At 41.2% G+C, this 20,661-nt stretch overlaps 1 non-coding gene across 1 annotated transcript; it reads left to right on the plus strand.

Moving 5' to 3' along the window:
- The first annotated feature begins 9,326 nt into the window (after positions 1 to 9,326).
- LOC148047054 (U6 spliceosomal RNA) lies at positions 9,327 to 9,437 on the plus strand. The gene has a single exon (XR_015696203.1). It is a non-coding gene; the product is annotated as a U6 spliceosomal RNA (small nuclear RNA).
- Positions 9,438 to 20,661: the final 11,224 nt, after the last annotated feature.

A 20,661-nucleotide genomic window follows, 5' to 3' on the forward strand; every position in this document is an offset into this window, starting at 1 on the left:
CTGGTGAAAATCACTTTCAGTTGTTTAGCAATGGCGGCTTTAAACAGAGCAGATGTTGGCCCAGATCTTCTTTACTTTATCTTTTTGATAAATAACATATTCTTTCTCCAGAGTGGAGCCTTTTTTAGGCTGCAAACCATACACTTCTGATCTGTAGAAAAAAAACTGCTTATCAAGTGAAGCTAGCTTGTCATTATAAAAAGCTTTACTACGCACAGCCTTTGCATATTACTATTCTAGCAAAGATGCTCATTCTGGGAACCATTCTACCAGATGGCTAAATCATCCATACAGTGGAAAGCTAAGTTTATTGTTACATAAAGTCTCCTTCAAATCCAAAAAGAAAAAAGAAAAGAAAAATGTGATGGTACGAGCCTAAAACAGTTTTGCTATTATTTCTCTACTTTTAACATTAGATGTTCTTTAGCATTTAGGTCTGGTCTCAGGATGATAATATAGCATTTGGGGAAGAAAATACAGCCCAGCAGCCCAGCACTGGAGGATAAGATGGAGAAGATCTGCACAACTACCATGGATTTTCCTTTGGTGCTCAGATAAGTGGGCACAAAGGTGACCCAGACACTGCAAAAGACAAGCATGCTGAAGGTGATCAACTTGGCTTCATTGAAGGCCCCAGGCAGATTTCTGGACAGGAAAGCTACAGTGAAGCAAATGGCAGCTAAGAAACACATATAGCCAAGGACAACATAAAACATAACAACAGAGCCTTCATTGCATTGAAGGATGATCACTCCAGGCTGGGAGTGGAGGTCAGAATCAGGGAATGGGGGAGACATTCCCAGCCACAGGGTACAGATGAAAATTTGAACACCAGACCCAGAAAGGATGATAGAGTTGGCCAAGCTCTTCCCCAGCCACCTTCTCATCCTGTTCCCTGGTTTTGAGGCCATGAATGCCAATACCACTGTGATTGTTTTGGCCAATACAGAAGACACAGCTACTGAGAAGACAATGCTGAACACTGCTTGTCGGAGAAGGCAGTTGGCTTTCCTTGGTTGACCAATGAAGAGTAAAGGAGACAAAAAGCAAAGCAGGAGGGAGACCAGGAGGATGTAGGAGAGGTCCCGGTTGTTGGCTTTGACAATGGGAGTTTCTCTGTATTTAAGGAATATGATTAAAACAAAACCTGTGGTTAGGAACAAGAATAGAGCAAAGGAGACAAGGATAATGCTCAGATGTTCTTCATAGGACAGGAAGGATATTCCTTTGGGGAAACACTGGACTCTGTTCTCATTTGGATATTGATCATCTGGGCATTTAGTGCACTTTTCTGTATCTGAGAAAATAGAAAATAGTATTTATTTTATAGTCTCTCCTTTCACATTTCAAGAAAACCCTTCCTGGAATGACTGCTTATGCTGAGACGTGGGAAAGCCCTAATAAATAGTAAATAATACCTGTAAAGACACATATACATCAAAAATTATATATACATTTATATAAAGAATTATGGAAATAACACCCAAAGGAGTAATACCTGGCACCACCATTACCTTTCACTGAGTCCATCCACATTTTCATCCTGCTCCAAACTCACCCTATCTTAATGCCTCAGGGAACAGTCATTTCTCTGGAAGTTAAGAAGGGTAGCGGTCTGTCAGATATTAACAAGGAGGTTGTCCTGTAACCATGATGGTGAACCTATGGCATGCATGCCACATGTGCCATGCGGAACCATTTCTGAGGGCACACAAGACTTTGCCCTGCCAGCTCCAGCGCACATGTGCACACTGAACAGCTGATTTTCGGCTGTTTTTCACCTACCGGAGGCTTCCCTGAAAAACAGCCCAATGCAGACTTCCAGTTTGCACATTATGCTGTTTTTTCACCTCTGGAAACTCCAGGGAAGCACCCTGAGGCCTCCAGATGGAGAAAAACAGCCCAAAGGTAACCCCGAAGTTTATTCTCAAACTTCCGGTTTGCGTGTTGGACTGTTTTTGCCCCAACCCCTAGGCTCCCTGAAAGCCATGCGTGCATGTGTGGGGCAGCAAGGGGGGGCACATGCCCATTCACAGGGGGCATGGAATGGGGGGTTAGATTATGGGAGTGATCACATAAGTGTACACCATAGCATTTGCGCATGTGCTTTTGGCACCTGAGGCGAAAGAAGTTCACCATCACTATCCTATTAGATGGGGGCTGCAACAGAAAAATCAGGCTTTCTGTGATGCACAAGTGGCTAACTTTTAGGGAACAGACCTGGAGTATCCCTTTCATATCTGCCTTAGAGGGACAAGTAAGTATCCTCAAAGAATGGACCTATGCTATATAGGTTTTTAAAGATAAACCTAATTGATCTTGGGAAGAAACTGGGAGCCTGTGCAGCTCACACAATGGGGCAATAGTATTGTAGAACATAGGGGAACAATACACAGTCCATTCCATTGCATTCAGAGCCTTTTTTGAAACTGCAGACAGCGTTATTTGAAAGAAGAAGGATCCATGACGTGAACAAGGGCCCCTCGGCCAAGGAAAAGCACAACTGGTACACAAGAAGAATCTCTGTGAAGATTAATCATAGTGTCCACCTCCTTTTTTCATACTTGTCATGATTCTAGGAGGACTCCTAAACTGTGCACCCCATTTTTTCCAGGGGATTGCTACCTGTCTAGAATAAGAGATGGATTTGCTGTATATATCAATCCCTCAAACCCCAGGCCAGGGATATGGTGGATTATGCAAAATGTTCTTAAAAAAAGGATAAAGTTTACCCCTCAGTTATTCTTGTTAGGTATAATTACTGATTGTACAGTTATAGAGACTAACTTGATTTTGCATTTAATAACCGCAGCAAGACTGTTGGTGGCGAAATATTGGAAGAAGGAAGATTTGCCTACTGTTCAAGAATAGACATTAAAAATAACAAACCTAGCAGAGATGGCTAAAATATCAGCATATCTCAAGGATCACTCAAATGAGAGATATAAACTGGAGTGGAGAAGATTTATTTATTTATTTATTTATTTATTTATTTATTTATTTATTTATTTATTTATTTATTTATTATCAAAATTTATATGCCGCCCAATCCCGAAGGACTCCGGGCGGCTTACAAAAAAAAGAAGAAAGAAAAAGAGAAAGAAAAAAAAGAAAAAAAAAGAAAGTTTAAAATCACAAAAACACATGCATTCATTCTAATTGGGGCTGGACCTCAACAATGAGGTCAACAGCCCCAGGCCTGCTGGAACAGCCAGGTTTTTACAGCTTTCCTGAAGGCCATGAGAGTGGGTATGGTCCGGATCTCTGGGGGTAGCTGATTCCAAAGAGTCGGAGCAGCCACAGAGAAGGCTCTCCTCCGGGGGCCTGCTAGCCGACACTGTCTGGCTGATGGCATCTGAAGGAGGCCCAATCTGTGGGATCTTACTGGCCGCTGGGAGGTATGTGGCAGTAGGTGGTCTCGAAGGTATGCTGGCCCTAAGCCATGTAGGGCTTTAAAGGTAATAACGAACACCTTGAATTGCGTCCGGAGACCAATTGGTAGCCAGTGCAGCTCACGGAGGACAGGTGTAACGTGGGTAGCAATAGCAGTTAGCAATAGCAGTTAGACTTATATACCGCTTCATAGGGCTTTCAGTCCTCTCTAAGCGGTTTACAGAGTCAGCATATTGCCCCCAACAACAATCCGGGTCCTCATTTTACCCACCTCGGAAGGATGGAAGGCTGAGTCAACCCTGAGCCGGTGAGATTTGAACAGCCAAACTGCAGAACTGCAGTCAGCTGAAGTAGCTGCATTTAACCACTGCGCCACCTCTTCTCGGTGCACCCAATATCACCTCGGTGCACCCAATATCACTCGCGCGGCCACATTCTGGACTAGCTGCAGTCTCTGAACGCTTTTCAAGGGTAGCCCCATGTAGAGCGTGTTGCAATAATCCAGCCTTGAGGTGACAACGGCGTGAGTAACCGTTTGAAGTGCCTCTTGATCCAAATAGGGCCGCAAGTGGTGCACCAGGTGAACCTGGGCAAAGGCCCCCCTGGTCACAGCCGACAGATGATGTTCCAGTGTCAGCTGCAAATCCAGGAGGACCACAAAATTGCGGACCCTCTCTGAAGGGTGTAAATTTTCACCCCCCAGGGTTAAGGATGGACTGTCTAGGCTGTCCTTCGGGGGCAGCATCCAAAGCCACTCAGTCTTATTGGGATTGAGCACAAGTTTGTTCACCCCCATCCAGATCCTAACAGGTTCCAGGCATTCGCACATCACGTCCGCCGCTACACTGAGCTGGCACGGGGCAGAAAGATACAGTTGAGTATCATCTGCATATAGGTGGTACTTTACCCTGTGCTGTTGCATGATCTCACCCAGCAGCTTCATGTAGATGTTAAATAGGAGGGGGGGACAAGACCGAACCCTGTGCCACACCACATTTGAAGGGCTTAGGGGTCGACCTTTGCCCCCCGACCAACACCTACTGCAACCAGTCAGAGAGGTAAGAGGAGAACCACTGTAAAACGATGCCTCTCACTCCCACCTCCTCTAGACGTCCCAGAAGGATACCATGTTCGATGGTATCGAAGGCCGCTGAGAACTCAAGAAGCACCAGGATAGAGGAATGTCCTCTATCCCTGGCCCGCCAGAGATCATTAGTCAGGGTGACCAAAGCGGTTTCCGTGCTGTACCCAGGCATGAAACCGGACTGAAAGGAGTCTAGCTAATCCATTTCATTCAAGGTCCGTTGGAGTTGAAGCACCACCACCTTCTCAACAACCTTCCCCAAAAAAGGAAGGTTGGAGACAGGACGATATTTTTTCAAAATAGCTGGATCCAGGGAAGGCTTCTTGAGGAGGAGACTTACCACTGCTTCCTTTAATGGTTGCGGGAAAGACCCCTCCTGCAAAGATCTGGAGCCAGCCTCATGTCACCTCTCTGCTGGTCAAAACCAGCCAGGAGGGGCACGGGTCCAGTAAACAGGTGGACGCACTCATCGCTCCTTTTTCTTGTCTTTGAATTCACGTCGATGGCTGTTTCTCTTTCCAATTTAATTTCTCTTTCCAATTTAAGGATTCCTTTTAATATCATATCTCCTTTTCTTTCATAGCCTGTGGAGCCACGTTGGGTTTATTTATTTATCTGGGAAACATTCATTTACCAATCACAGTCTGCCTCAGCATTGCCATACACTTATTTCCTGCCTAGTTTCAGATTAAGCAATTCATGCATTAAGGTGATAGGGGAAAAAAGAAATTTAAAGAGAGCTTAAGGTTTCAACTGTGCCCAAGATAGAATGGTCATTCTCACACCGCCAAAGCCAAATTCCTCCTTGTTTCAATGTCATTTCAGTTTTGGAAGAAAAAAAATAATGACATTCAGGCCCTTTGTGCTTCTATTACACAATTTGTTGATAAAATATATATTCTGGCATATGAACAAGATTTTCGTTGCACAAGAATTATGTTTACAAAACCTGGATGTGGCATTTCAGGACTCAGGTAGGATAAGGGCACTGGAAAGACAGGGTCCCTTGAGAATTAAAAAAAAACTCAATGGACATCTTGGAATTTTACTCTCCAAGGTTTGGGGATAATATTTTCCCAACACTCTTTAATTATTTCAAGTAAAGTTACTGGCCCACTTATCTATGGAGAGTAGCTTGAACCATTTTTCTAGGTGTGGACTGTTGAGAACTGATACTTAAAATTCTTCTGCTTTATATTTCTACATTTCTTCTGGCTGTAAGATGCTCTTTTGTATTCAGGTCTGACCTCAGAATAATAATGTAGCACTTGGGGATAAAAATGCAGCCCAGCAGACCAGCACTGGAGGATAAGATAGAGAAGATCTGAACAGCTACCATGTATTTCCCTTTGATGCTTAGATAGGTAGGCACAAATGTCACCCAGACACTGCAGAAGACCAGCATGCTGAAGGTGATCAGCTTGGCTTCATTGAAGGCCCCAGGTAGATTTCTGGCCAGGAAAGCCACAATGAGGCAGATGGCAGCCAGGAAGCCCAGGTAGCTGAGTGTGATGTAGAATATGAGAACAGAGTTTTCATTGCATTGCAGGAAGATTACTCCAGGCTGGGAGTGGAAATCAGAGTCAGGGAATGGGGGAGAAACTCTCAGCCAGATGGAACAGATGATAATTTGGACAGCAGAAGAAGAAAGGATGATGCAGTTGGCCAAACTCTTCCCCAACCATCTCTTTGCTCCATTTCCTGGTTTTGCAGCCAGGAAGGCCAATACCACCGTGATCGTTTTAGCCAAGAGAGAAGAAATGGCAATGGAGAAGATGATGCTGAAAAATGTTTGTCGGAGAAGGCAGGTGGCTTTCCTTGGTTGACCAATGAAGAGAAAAGGAGATAAGAAGCAAAGCAGGAGGGAGACCAGGAGGATATAAGAGAGGTCCTGGTTGTTGGCTTTCACAATGGGAGTTTCTTGGTATTGAAGGAATATGATTAACACAAACCCTGTAGTTAGAAACAAGAGTAGGGCAAAAGAGATGAAGAGGATGCCTACACATTCCTTATACAACAGGAAGGTTACAACTTTGGGAATACATTGGACTTGGTCCTCATTTGGATATTTATCATCTGGACGCATTTTTCCATATCTGACAAAAACCAAAGAGCAACATTTCTTCAACATTCTGTCCTTTAAACTTTCAAGAAATAAATTCTTGGAGCAACAGCTGATACCCCAAACATTTTCAAAGAAGCATTTTTTTAAAAAAATATACTGTATGAAGTAGAAAAGATATGAAGAATATAATTTCAAATGTCTGTCTGTCTGTCTGTCTGTCTGTCTGTCTGTCTGCCTGCCTGCCTGCCTACCTACCTACCTACCTACCTACCTACCTACCTACCTATCTATCTATCTATCTATCTATCTATCTATCTATCTATCTATCTTGTCATTTATCTCCCATGAAACATGCAGAACCTCCATAAAAACCTAAAGTATTAGAGGTTATTAAAGAATCAGTTAATCTTTCCAGAAAACTTCCTGAGTTGTTCAGAATGGACTTCTTAATATACTGGATTCAGAGGATGTCTATCTGGTGAACTCTAGTAAGCTTGCAGAGAGAGCTCTACTCATGGAAATGGCTAATAGGAGCAATGGTGAATAGGAGCAATGGTAATATGGGTGGAGAGTAATAACTCACAGGGAGGCCCATATAGAAACATTGCAATAATCCTTGCAATAATTATTCTAAAACTTCAAAGAAATCAGCTGTTTCCTGAAGTCAAAATGTAGCAGGTACATCCAAACTAAAAAAAACAAAAAAACAGAAGAAATATTTTATCTGGCAGTAGTAAAGGTTGCCCAATTGGCAAACCTGTCTGAGAAATTGTGCAGTTTCAAACTAAAGGAGACAATAATTGAGCTTCAATGCTGTCTTTTAACCAGTGGTGGGCTCCATACATATGTGCATGTGCAGAAGGCTGCATGAATTCACAGAAGGCTGCGCGCATGCACGGAAGGTGCACAGAAACATTTTTGGTGCTCGACGAACCAGTTGTTACATTATCCCCACCTCTGCTTTAACTTGTACCTCCATGAAAATACTCTGGATGAATTCGGTTTTACCAGGCCCTTGCTTTATTTTGGTGAGACCCACCTTCCTTTGTGCTGATGGTCCCCTCTGGACAAGGAATGCAGTCGTAGCAGCAAACTGGTTCTCCTTCTCGAGCCCACTTAACAAATCCAGGATGACAATTTTCCACACATTGGGAATGAGGCAGAGACTAAACATAAAAATGTGGAATCCCGAAGAAAATATGTTAGGACTAACCATCCATGGAAAATAAAGTCAAAGTGAACATTAGTCAAAGACCTTTTGTTCTTCACTTAGATTAATACAAACTCTGAAACTACTTCCAAATAGTTGCAGGAAAGACAACTACTGACAGATTCATATTTTAGTTCATCTATTTTGCGTTTGGAATATTTGACTGCAATAAAAGGTTTTTCTACTTAATAAAGTTAGAAGGAATGGGATTGAGGAAACATTTAAGCATTAATTGACAATCAGTGGGTTCTTTGTCATGCCTCTATAAACATTAAGTTTTTCATTCTTCATATATCCATGAATTTAGTATACATTAAACTTTAGAATGAAATATATTCTGAAATATGTATTAGAGTTTTATTCCATTATATTTATGAAGATACAATAAATGTGAGGAAGAAAGCAATTTATGACTGGTAGGATCTGATTCTTACAGATTTCATAAAACATTGCAAAGACACCACACACACACCAACTTTGAAAGTTCTCTAAAATAGTGTCCCATATAGGATATGTTACTTACAAATTAGAGCCATGAACCTTAAGGAGATGACCTTGTTTATTTACATTTTGTATTTATATAATTGCAACCCTGGTAAAATTAGACTAAAACTTAGTGCCTAGTTTCTCGAACTGTAGTTAAATGATATAGACATGAGGTTATGAAAACATGTCCCTCAAAATGTCAAGCATCCTTTGCTGCATGAGAAGAACATAAGTATGAGCCCTTCATTGGAAAATGTTATTTCTAAAACCAAGCTGGGTAACCAAGATTAGGTCCTTTCCTTTGAAGAACTACAACTAGATGACAACAACTGGCAGGGAAAGACAGACCCATGCTTATTATTATTTAAATTGGAGCTTCATTTCTGCCTAGAGAGATTTAAAGTAGTTAACAGTCATGATAAACAATATCATTCAACAGGTTTTCAGACAAAACACCCTCTTATAAGCCAAAAGCCAAATCCAAGTAACATTTCCTTTCAAATTGTCCCTTGTTACTTCCATTATGCTGAAGGGATTTTTATTTTTTTTATTTTTGGATCAAAGCTATGTTTCAGTGCTCCAGTTTTCTGGGTCAGGGCATTATCTCACAACAGGCCAGTCATTGTGACTACAGGTGAACTGAATGCCTTAGACCTCCTTCCAATAAGGAGAAGACCCATTGGTCTATCCCAACAGGATGAAATAAAATTATAGATATTTATGGCCACACCTGGCCTGCTTAAAAACATTACTCACTATGGATTTTCCCTTTCAGGAGACACTGCTCCAGCCAAGACAATCTGAATCCAAAGGCATATTTGCCACAGGGACCAAGAAGGTATCTATCCAGTCTTGATTCAATTTTTTTGGATTCTGTCCAAACCTGAACTTGGGACTAGTTTAACAGAATTGCCTTTTCCTTTGCTATTTTAGAACAAGAAAGAAGCAAAAGTGGGTCTATCAGTATCACAATCATCGGCACTTGATGGCCTCTCTCACTAGTTTTCTGGAGACACCAGATTAACGAGCATCCACAAAATGCTCATGACCTGGGTCTTAAAAGAGGACAATTCTCCATATTTTAGTATGTAAAGAAAACCTTCGGCAGCACATATACTAAAATTGGAACGATACAGAGAAGATTAGCATGGCCCCTGCGCAAGAATGACACGCAAATTCGTGAAGCGTTCCATATTTTCCCCTCAGTTATTCTTGTTAGGTATAATCACTGATTGTACAGTTATAGAGACTTACTTGATTTTGCATTTAATAATGGCAGCAAGACTGTTGTTGGCGCAATACTGGAAGAAGGAAGATTTGCCTACTATTCAAGAATGGACATTAAAAGTAACAAACCTAGCAGAGGTGGCTAAAATATCAGCATATCTTAAGGATCACTCAAATGAGAGATATAAACTGGAGTGGAGAAGATGGATTGACTATACTCAAAATAAATATGGGACTAAGAAATTCCAGATAGTTTATGACTGAAGAAACAAGGAATGATATAATCTGTTTAGAGTTAGCCTAGCAAAGAGGAGTTAAAGCTCAAATGAAAGATGATACTAACTTTTTTAAAGTTTATTTTAGAACATCTTTGTTAAAGATTTATACCCTGTATTGGTTCTGGGAAGTCGGGGGGGGGGAGGTTGAGGGGGTTCGGGGGGGAGGGCAGGGGGGGAGGTAAACATTTTTAAAAGTTTTTTTCTAAAATTTTCAATTAAAAAAAAAGAAAACCTTGATCAAAAGAAACTGAAGCCTTCCAAACTGTCTAAGAACACTCTCAGATTTCTACTCTACACATTCAATTCTCAGTGAAGATTATTCATCTTGTTGATTAGCCTTAGCCAACTTAAAATGGGTCCTCAGGCTTTCAGAAATAGAGAAAGGGCATAAATATTTCTCCACCTTGTTGACCAACTTTAGCCATGACAGAGTATCTTGATTGATGGTAAATTTCTCCCTTTCAAAACTCCCCATTTGCTTGTCAATGGGATTCAAACCGGGAAGAAGCACCCAACTTATGATGTTCAGATCTGCTGTTACATCTCTGTTTTGGTCCAAGTACAATTTCCGATGGGAAAGATTGCAAAATTCATTCTTTTCCAGAAACGGATGGAACTAAAAGAGAAACATGTCCAGGAATTTTAAAAATAGAAATCTTGGTTTCTTATCTCAGGTAGTATTTTCACATTTGACTTTTTCTTCTAACTTGTAAATATGCTCAATTGGGAGAACAAGTGTTACCATTATATTCAAAAGTGAAAAGAGCTCAAATAAATTGATCTACCATACATTGAAAACAAAATTTGTATTGATAAAATTTATTTGATCAAATTTGTCTATTCCAAGCAACATTTTAGAACATATCACAAAAAATTGAACAAAGAAACAAAGATTATTCACAAACACTTTGGAAGAGACAACAGGATGATTATCAAAAAGCTTGTAGTTTTCAAGAAGAAAATTGCCAGATTAATCTTCCAAGTAAACCAGATGGGAAACATAACCAGATGAGCTATTTCTGTGTCTGGTTATGTTAAGTGCAATACTTGATTTGCAGCTGTTTTTCATGGTACTTTTGGAAGTTTGGATACTGTCCTATTTGTATGCAGATTGCCAGTTTCTAGTTTCCATGGATAGATTATTTATGTAGTTTAGTTTAGTAAACTGTTTTTAAATGAAATGAAGGTGAAGTTATGAAAACATGTCTGTCAAAAAGTCAAGCATCCTTTGCTACATGAGAGGAACATAAGTATGAGCCCTTCATTGGAAAGGTTATTTGTAAAGCCAAGCTAAGTATCCAAGACCAGGTCCTTTTTGTTGCTAGATGGCAACAACTGGCAGGGAAAGACAGACCCATGTTTATTATTATTTAAATTGGAGCTTCATTTCTACCTAGAGAGATTTAAAGTAGCTAACAGTCATGATAAACAATATCATTCAAGGTTTTCAGACCAAACACCCTCTTATAAGCCAAAAGCCAAAGCCGAGTAACATTTCCTTTCAAATTGTCCCTTGTTACTTCCATTATGCCGAAGGGATTTTTATTTTATTTTTTATTTTTGGATCAAAGCTATGTTTCAGTGCTCCAGTTTTCTGGGTCAGGGCATTATCTCACATTAGACTAGTCATTGTGACGAGATCCTTTTCCAATGAGCAGAAGATCCATCGGTTTATTCCAGAAGGATGAAAAAAAACCTATAGATAATCATGGCCACATCTGGCCTACTTAAAAACATTACTGATTATGGGTCTTCCCTTTCAGGTGACACTGTCCCTAGCCAGTGCAGGAACATAGCACGATAGGCTGTAGTGTTACTTTTTTAGAGGTTTTATCTATATACTAGTAGCTGGGTACCCATGCTTCGCTATGGAACTACGTGATCAGACTTGATAAATTGACAGTTAAAGCTTGAAAATTAATGAGTAGTTACAATCGGGCTTGATACACAGACACTTAAAGCTTGAAAATTTATGTAGAATGTGTAACTCCTTAGCATCAGAGCGTATTTAATATAATGCAACTGGCAATTGGAACAGAGTTCTTTCAGGTGGGGAGGGAGGATAGAAGGTCTAAACTCCCAGCCCACAGGCTGGATGACTCGTGCACTGGCCATGCCCATGGCTGATTTAGGGAAGGGGTAGCATCAGAGTGTTAATATAAGGCAACTGGCAGTTGGAAGAGAGTTCTTTTCAGTTGGGGAGGGGAAGTAAAGGTCTAACTCCTTAGCAGCAGAGCATGTTAATATAATACTGTATAAGAAATACTAATGGTATGATGGTCATTTTGAAAAATCCTTTCTCAGCTAGCACCTAGAAGCAAAGAGGAATATATGTGCCAAGTTTCAAGTTTGTAGGCTTTACAATTCTGGAGATTTTGTGATGAGTGAGTGGTATTTGAAACAAAAAGGAAAAGGTCACCCTATAGTGTTCAGGGTGTGGCTAAGAAGTGTTGCCAGGATTCAGCCAAAATCTCTTGTCTCCCATCACCCACAACATTATTCTGTGAGTGATTAGATTGGCCAAACTGCTGGCTTTTTGTAGCAAAAGGAGGTTGAGAAGATTCTTCATGGAAAGTGATAAAAGACTCCATACCTGCCACGGCTGCAGCCTCAGAGCTTCCAACTTCTCTTTGCCCTTCTTGCTTCTCCTTCTGGAACTGGAAGAATACGCAGCTTTTAAGGCATGGGCCAGAGTTCTAATAACACTGTGCAAATGGTGGTGAATAGGGATAAATATCTTTCTCCTCTCCTGTATAGGCTCCAGAGGAGCTTTCTGGATGCATCTTCTCCGGCCTTTGACAGAAAAAAGGGGCTTTGAAAAAGAACAGTGAAAACGCTCATTTGCAAGATTCACTGAGTGTTTGTCTCCAAAGGCATCAGATTTTTGCCCCTTTTTCCTCTGAAAAGCAAAGCTCCAAATACTATGGACATATTTGTAAAGATTCCCAATTCCCGATACCACAGACTCGATGGTTCGCAGAATCCAGACTTTCCCTTCAGTAGGTCCTGTAGTAGCTTCAAATGTTAATTGTAAAGTTTTAATTCTGTCCCAAACACTAACATATTCTATGTAGTTCACAAAGACATTGACCTGTCTCCACTTAGAGATGACATCCCTGAGGGGTGTTGTATGTCCAGTCTCTGAGAATCGTTGTAATATAACAACACAAATTCCATTCCTGATAAGCAAAGGAGTAAAAGTCTTCATGAAATTCTCTCCCTTCTCTGTGTCTGAAATAAAGAGCCCAATCAAGGTCCACCTGAAGTGGAGGAGAACTTGTATAATTCCTGGGTACTGGATCCCTTCTTTGGGGAGAATCCGGTGGAAAAAGGGGAATTTACTTTTATCATTCAGAGCCTCTGAAACAATTGCATCACTGATCTGGAAAAGCAATGAAGAACACTGTGATATATTTGTGATCAGATCAAGTCCAAAATGCTAGATTTCAATAAATACAGCTTGCTAGTTATGTACATCTTAGAATAGTTTATTGTGGTGGTACAGTGGTGTGTGAGAGAGAGAGAGGGAGGGAGGGAGAGAGAGAGAATGAGTGTGTGTGTGTGTGTGTGTGTGTGTGTTGTGGCCCAGGATCCGGTTGAGCTGCTGATGGACCTGGATAGCGAGGAACCATGTGAGTCTTCCAGGGAAGATGTGGGGGACCCTTGGCAGACTGAAAACAGGGACCAGAGAGGCTGGTTGGCCACCAGGAGGCACCTGAAGCACGGAGGCATGGAGTAGTGGGGAGGATTCAAGGCAGTTTGTTCCTGATGCCAGGCTAAGAAGGGCAAAGAAATGGAAGCAGCAGCTCTGGAGGCAGATTCAGAGACGATAATTAAGCCCAGGTAGTTGTGTCTTGGCCTCTCCCAAGAGAGTATATAAGTAAAGAAGTGGGGAGGACTCATTTGCAAGACACAACTATTTGAAACAGTATTGGAATACTCTGTTTGCCGTGTATCTGTGCCTGTTGGATTTTGGGTTGCTGCCAACTAATCTTGCATGTGAGTCGTGTCTGGGCCTTCAGCCAAAGGAGTTGATAAAGCTGTGATTAAAGAGTGGCAAACAGCCAAGCCTGTGTCTGGGTGATTTGCAGGTCGGAGGGGGCGGTCAGAACATGTGTGTGTTTGTGTGTGTGTGTTTTTTTTGTGTGTGTGTGTTTGTGTGTGTAATCTTAGACCACAGGTATTTTTATTGGGTATTCTACAAGAAAAATATAGCAAAAAGAATACATATTTGATTGTACATATAATAACAGCAGCTAGAATTGTATTTGCACATAACTGGAAAGCAGACAAAATCCCATCAGAAGGAGAGATAATAAAGAATATATTAGATAATGCAGAAATGAACAGGTTGACGTTGAGTATAAAGGACCAAGAGGAATCATTGTAATACAAGAAATGGGGATGATTTTATAATTGGTTAGAAAAGAGATATAAATAGAAAAAGAAAGGAATAAAGCATAAAATGAAGAACCCAGAGAACACATTATTAAAGCAAGGGGGGTAGAAAAGTATTAAAATACAAGTATACAAGTTAAAAATGGTACAAATGGATTTAATATTGGGAAGCAAACTGTTAGAGAGAAAATTATTTTTACGTAAATATAAAGTTGGGATTGATGAAATGCCATCCGGAGAACCCATCAGAGAAAGCAATAAGCAAGGGCAACAAAGGAAAGGGGGGAAGATGAAAAAGGAAAGGAAGAAAAAGCAAAACAGAGGAAGAAAGGGAGAAGTTAAGAGTAGGAGAGAGGGTAAGAAGGAGGAGAAGAGAGGAGGAGTGGGGGAAAGAGAAGGGAAGAAGAATGGAGGAGGGAGAGAAGGAAAGAAGAAGGCAGAAAAGGGAGGTTGAGAAGATGGAAGGAGCAAGGTTGTAGCAGAATAAGATGGAGACACGGGGTGGCAAGAAAGTGACCCAAACTGTATTTGATATATTTGTAAGAAGATAGTGATAAATATTAATGGTTAATATATAAATGTTAAGAGCACTTATAAGAACGTATATTTGTGAATGTATCTCAGGGGTTGCCACAAAGAAGAGGGAGTCTAACTATTCTCCAAGGCACCTGAGGGTAGAAAAGGAAGCAATGGGTGGAAACTAATCAAGGAGAGAATCAACTTAGAACTGAGGAGAAATTTCCTGACAGTTAGAACAATTCATCAGTGGAACAGCTTTCCTCCAGAAGTTGTGAATGCCCCAACACTGCAAGTCTTTAAGATGATGTTGGATAGCCATTTGTCTGGAACGGTGTAGGGTTTCCTACCTAGGCAGGGGGTTGGACTAGAAGACCTTCCAACTCTGCTATTGTATTGTATTGTATTTGAATGGGAAAAATAAAAAATGTTTTTGAAAAAAAGAATATTGTTACTTTCTCTACTTGCATTATGGTATCTATTTGTCTACCTGCATTTGCATGCTTTTGAACTGCTAGGTTGGCAGAAGCTAGGGCAAGGATGGGATCTCACACAGTCACACAGTGCTCGGGTCTCCAACTGTCAATATTTCAGGCAACAAGCCCAGGGATTTAACTGCTAGGCTACCACCCCTTACAGACAAAATGTGGTTGGATTTATGGCTCATCCATTGCAACCCCACTTACTTTGCTGGATAGAGAAACACACACACCAACCTGTGGGACTTTGTAGGGACCTACTAATGTTGACATCTGGATGGATATGCCCATTTTAGCTGCATCCAGAAGAGCCAAAAGGTTTTCCTTCTTTCCACAGCTGTAGTTGGGAACGTTGACTTCTCCAGTAGAGAGCATGTCCATCAAGACATCTGAGGTGCCAAGAGCAGTGACATAGTTGTCCTGGACGTTGTAGCCAAGTGTGAGATTGAACAGAAACTGAGGATTCTTGTTGACCATTTGAATGGCAAACATCATGGTTCGCAGTTTAAAATCATTAACCTTACTGTAAAAAATGTTCATGTTGTTATCATCATCAACAAAAACAGCATTTCTTTTCAATTAAATCCCCTTTGTCACCCCAAGCTTACTTTGCCTTAACCCGATACAGATCCAAAGCCAAAGACAAATAAAATCCACCCATCAGTAGGTAATTTTATGAACATTGACAAGATAGGATGGAGATAGTCCTCCACCAGGCTTAATAATTACAAATGCACCATTATTTGTAACAGTCCAGTAACTTGTATTCAAAATCATTCACATATTAAAGTAGAATAACAAAAAATAAAGAATATGTTTCATAAGTGACCCAGAAAAGCAACTGTAAAAAGAAATCATCCTCTATTTCTCTAAAGATCCAGCACTGACTATCACTGAGCTGTTATATAAATATGGAAATGATTGGGCAGAGACATCTACAACACTTTCAATCACTACTTTAAACTAGACTCAGAATTCAAGTGATGAGCTCAATATTGGATGGGTATAGATAAATAATCTGGGTGCATTACAGGTTGTATTTGCCACATATTTGGATTTGGATATTCCACGGAAGAAGGAAGTGATGGAAATCAAAATGATTTAAGAAATTAGATCGGTCCTGCAATACAGGAATAAATGAAATAACACAGAAAATAAGACTGTTACAGTGGTGGGCCTGCCCTCCTTACTTCTATTTGAGCCAATTGGGGCATTCGCGCACAGAGCATATGGTGTTTGTGCGATGCTCCACCGAGCAGCTGGATTGTCGCGGGTGGTGAGTACGCATGCGTATCAGTTGCAATGGGATCTGGAACCCACCACTGGACTGTTAGAACTGCAAAAGAAGAGAACGTAACTGCATTACAGTGATTAGCTGAGCCAAGGTGGCGCAGTGGTTAAATGCAGCACTGCAGGCTACTGCTAGATCAGCAGGTCAGCGGTTCAAATCTCACCGGCTCAGGGTTGACTCAGCCTTCCATCCTTCCAAGGTGGGTAAAATGAGGACCCAGATTGTTGGGGGCAATATGCTGACTCTCTGTAAACCGCTTAGAGAGGCCTGAAAGGCCTATGAAGCGGTATATAAGTCTACTGCTATTAACTTACGAATGAGATTGACTAGTAGGAGTCATGTTGAAAGACAACATTTTATGTGATATCCTTGTCATAGAGTTGACTATACCAACGAGATGGTCTCCTGGCCTGTAATAGTTCCATGTTTTTTTTCCCATCCTCAATCTCAAAATTCAGCAGGCACTTTCTTCTAAGTGTCACAGAGACTGCCTGACACAACAGCACCATCAAAAACAGAAGGTCCATAATATTGAGGACTGAATCAATCCCCTTCCTGTTTCTAAACAAAAGCAACAAAAAGGATTAAAATAATTCAAACCATCCCCACTTTCCTAATTCGGACAGAGACAAACCAATCTTCACCTGAAAAGGAGAGAAAGGCACTATCTCTGCCTGTCCCAAAACTTGTACCACACAGAGTGTGACCTGAGGATTTATCCTTTGTGGATGCAATATCCTTTCATGCTGTTTCAGTCTGATGTTTACATCAAAGGCAGTCAATAGAGGAGTAGCAGATGCGGTGTGAAAATCTAGGATGGTGATAATTACAGTGATAAGCAACATTTCCTCTGGGGATCCTGAAGTTTTTCCAAGACTCCATGTGCAGAGGGGCAGCTGCAGAACAACATGGAAGTGAAAAGTTACAAACGTATCCCTGGGGGTGTTGTGGCCCTTTCATGACATGTCCAGAAAGTGATGCTGCTCAAGTGGAAAATAGTTCAACACTAGAGTATTGACTTCTGTTGTCCATCATCATGATGCCTTGTCTCCAGAGACTCCTGAGGAAGGTCATTCAGAGTTATGGAGTTTGATTAAACTCTACATTGATGACACAACTCTAGTCTTTCCTGCCTTCTAATTAAAAGGAGGCAATCGGTATCTTTCAACCCTCCCTAATGTTAAGAGTAGGGTCTTTTTGTGATTTTCTTTTTGATGAGTGCTCCATATACTAATCCTAAATTGGAGCTGATTTTAAAATTCTTGCTTGGGAGAGCCACCCAGAACTGCTATAAAGTGTGATGAAACTCTAGGTTGGAGACAGTTAACACCAGGGCTTCCTTTTTACTAATGCCATGGAAGTAATCAGCACACTTGAGCCCAGCCTCATGTTTAGAGTAGGGCCTGTTTGTGATTTTATTTTCTACCATGTTCCCCTGAAAATAAGACAGCCCCACGAAACATGGCCTTGGGCTTATTATAGGGGAGGGCTGATTATTTTCTGGGGCAGGTGAGAAGCGAGGCGCACCTTTTACCTTTCCAGCTCCATCGTGTTCCTCACCATTGTGTTCAAGGAAGCTGCTGGTAAAAAAAAAATCTTCTACCAAGTTCAATCAAACTTCTTGAAGTAACAAGAAGGGCTTTATTTTTTACCAGGGGCTTCCCTGAATTCAATGGAGAGGAACGCGATGGAGCTGGAAAGGTATGAGGCGTGCCTCATGGCCCAACACCGCCCACCTCATCCCAATGTTAAAGGCAGCCTGCCTGGTTCCCTTCCGTCCCTTTAGCGAGAGGTGGAAGGTGGGGGGGGGGGAGAAGCGAGATGCGCCTCTTCTCTTTCCAGGTCTGTTGCGTTCCTCGCCCTTTTGCCCATTGAATCCCCTTGTAAAAAAAACCTCATGAGTTCAACTCGCAAGGTTTTTTTTACAAGGGGCATTAATGGACAAAAGGCTGTGGAATGCAACAGAGCTGTCAGTCTCTGGTAGCGCTAGGACACATATCTCGCTTTCCCCCCCCCTCACCTGCCTCTGGCAGGGAAGGGAACCAGGCAGGCTGCCTTTACCATTGGGGTGAGGTGGGCGGTATTGGGCCGCGAGATGCGCCTCTTACTTTTCCAGGTCCATTGAGTTCCTCACCCTTTCGCCCATTGAAGCTCCTTTTTAAAAAAACTCATGAGTTGAACTCAACTCTTTATAGGCAAGTGCTCTCCATGCTACCCTGGCAAGCACAGATTCTTTCAGTTGTTGGATGTTCAACTTTACATCAGATTTGAAATTGAAATTGCAATTTAATAAATTTGTATGCCGCCCAATCCCGTAGGACTCTGGGCAGCTTACAGAGACAAGATAAAAAGTTAAAAATTAAGAATAAAAAATACAGTTTTTAAAATAACACACCATCCATTCTGTCTAGATGGGGCTGGAGATTGTTCAGCAGCCCCAGGCCTGTTGGAATAGCCAGGTTTTGGTGGCTTTTCAAAAGGCTGAGAGAGTGGAAAGGGTCCGGATCTCTACGGGTAGATCGTTCCACAGGGCCGGTGCAGCTACAGAGAAGGCCCTCCCCCGAGGGGCCACCAGCCAGCATTGTCCAGCCGACGGCACTCAGAGGAGGCCCAACCTGTGAGATCTTATTGGTTGTTGGGAGGTCAGTGGCAGGAGGCGGTCTCTCAGATAGCCAGGTCCTAAGCCATGTAAGGCTTTAAAAGTAATGACTAGCACCTTGAAGTGCATTCGGAGACCAATAGGAAGCCAGTGCAGCTCGTGGAGGATGGGTGTAACATGGGTGTATCTAGGTACACCCGATATCGCTCGAGCGGCTGCATTCTGGACCAAATGTAGTCTCTGAACACTCTTTGATGTTATCAAGATTTGATGTTATCAAGCCAGCTTGCTCCTTCTTGTTCCACTAATTCAAGGACTACCTGTATTATAAACAACACCACTGAATTATCATTGGTAATGTCATTGATTTTTGACTCCATAAGAATGCTTGAGGGAATTTATTACACAACATTCTCAGAGACTCTTCCCATCCTGCTTACAATCTTTTTGGACTGTTTCCTTCTGGCAGAAGATACAGAACAATTAAAACTTGGACCACACATCTTCCGAATAGTTTTTATGCCACAGCTATAATTGCACTCAAGAATGAATTAAAGGGCCACCATCAGTGAACTGTTGGAGAGCATTACTTGGTCTGTTGTCTGGATGCTTGGGTGGTTTAGAGGTGGGGAATTTTTGGTGGGTTGGGGTGTGTTTGGGGATTGTCATGTGTGTTGGGCCTAGTCTCTGGATGTTATGTGAATTTCTTTGTATGTATGTACAATGGCAATAAAATAAATTACTTTAATTACTTTATATTCATCTAGATGACTCTATTCTGATGGGTAGTGCATGTGTGTCTCATTATCTAAAGAAAAAACATTTCAAACCCGTATCTGAAATAATTTACTCAAGTTTATGAAGCACTGGCCAATAGTGGGGTTGGAGCCTTGGAACTCTAGGAATCTTGGAAGTTGAAAGTCCTGTCATGGAAAGGAATTCTTTCTTTCTTTCTTTCTTTCTTTCTTTCTTTCTTTCTTTCTTTCTTTCTTTCTTTCTTTCTTTCTTTCTTTCTTTCTTTCTTTCTTCCTTCCTTCCTCCCTCCCTCCCTCCTTCCTTCCTTCTTTCTTTCTTTCTTAAATAATTTTATCAATATCACAGAATATGGTAATACAAGGTTAGAAAGCAAAATTAAAAAAGTATTTTTTAAAAAAAATAATGGTTTCTAATTTTTTTAGAGCAGATATAAATCCATTTACAATAGAACCTTTGGTCATGAATGCTTCTGACCACAGCCAAATCAAATTCCAACTCCAAAATACATAAACATTTTGTATCTAGTCGCGGACACATACTTGGGTGGCAATCAAATATAGCCATGGGAAATTTCCCCTTCTGTGCCTTTTTTTGTAAGCACCAAATTTTGGGTCAAGACCTAATCGAGTTCCGACCAAAGTTATGGAACGAATTATGGTCATGACCAGAGATTTTACTGTGTATATATATTATCCTTTCTCTTTAAGATTCTTTCCATTTTCAGCTAAAGGGCCATGAAGGTTTCCATTCATGAAGAAATATAATTCTTGTGTTCCTCCTAGGCCCCAAGTTGTGGGGGTGGACTCTTTTTGCACACCTGTCTTCTTTTCTCAACCACTGCAGGTTGAGAAGCAAAATAAACCCTATTTGGATTACTCA

The sequence above is a fragment of the Thamnophis sirtalis genome, unplaced genomic scaffold (assembly GCF_051295495.1).
Source record: "Thamnophis sirtalis isolate CommonGarterSnake01/CBP01778 unplaced genomic scaffold, rThaSir2_p1.2 scaffold_3, whole genome shotgun sequence".
Classification (NCBI taxonomy): domain Eukaryota; kingdom Metazoa; phylum Chordata; class Lepidosauria; order Squamata; family Natricidae; genus Thamnophis; species Thamnophis sirtalis.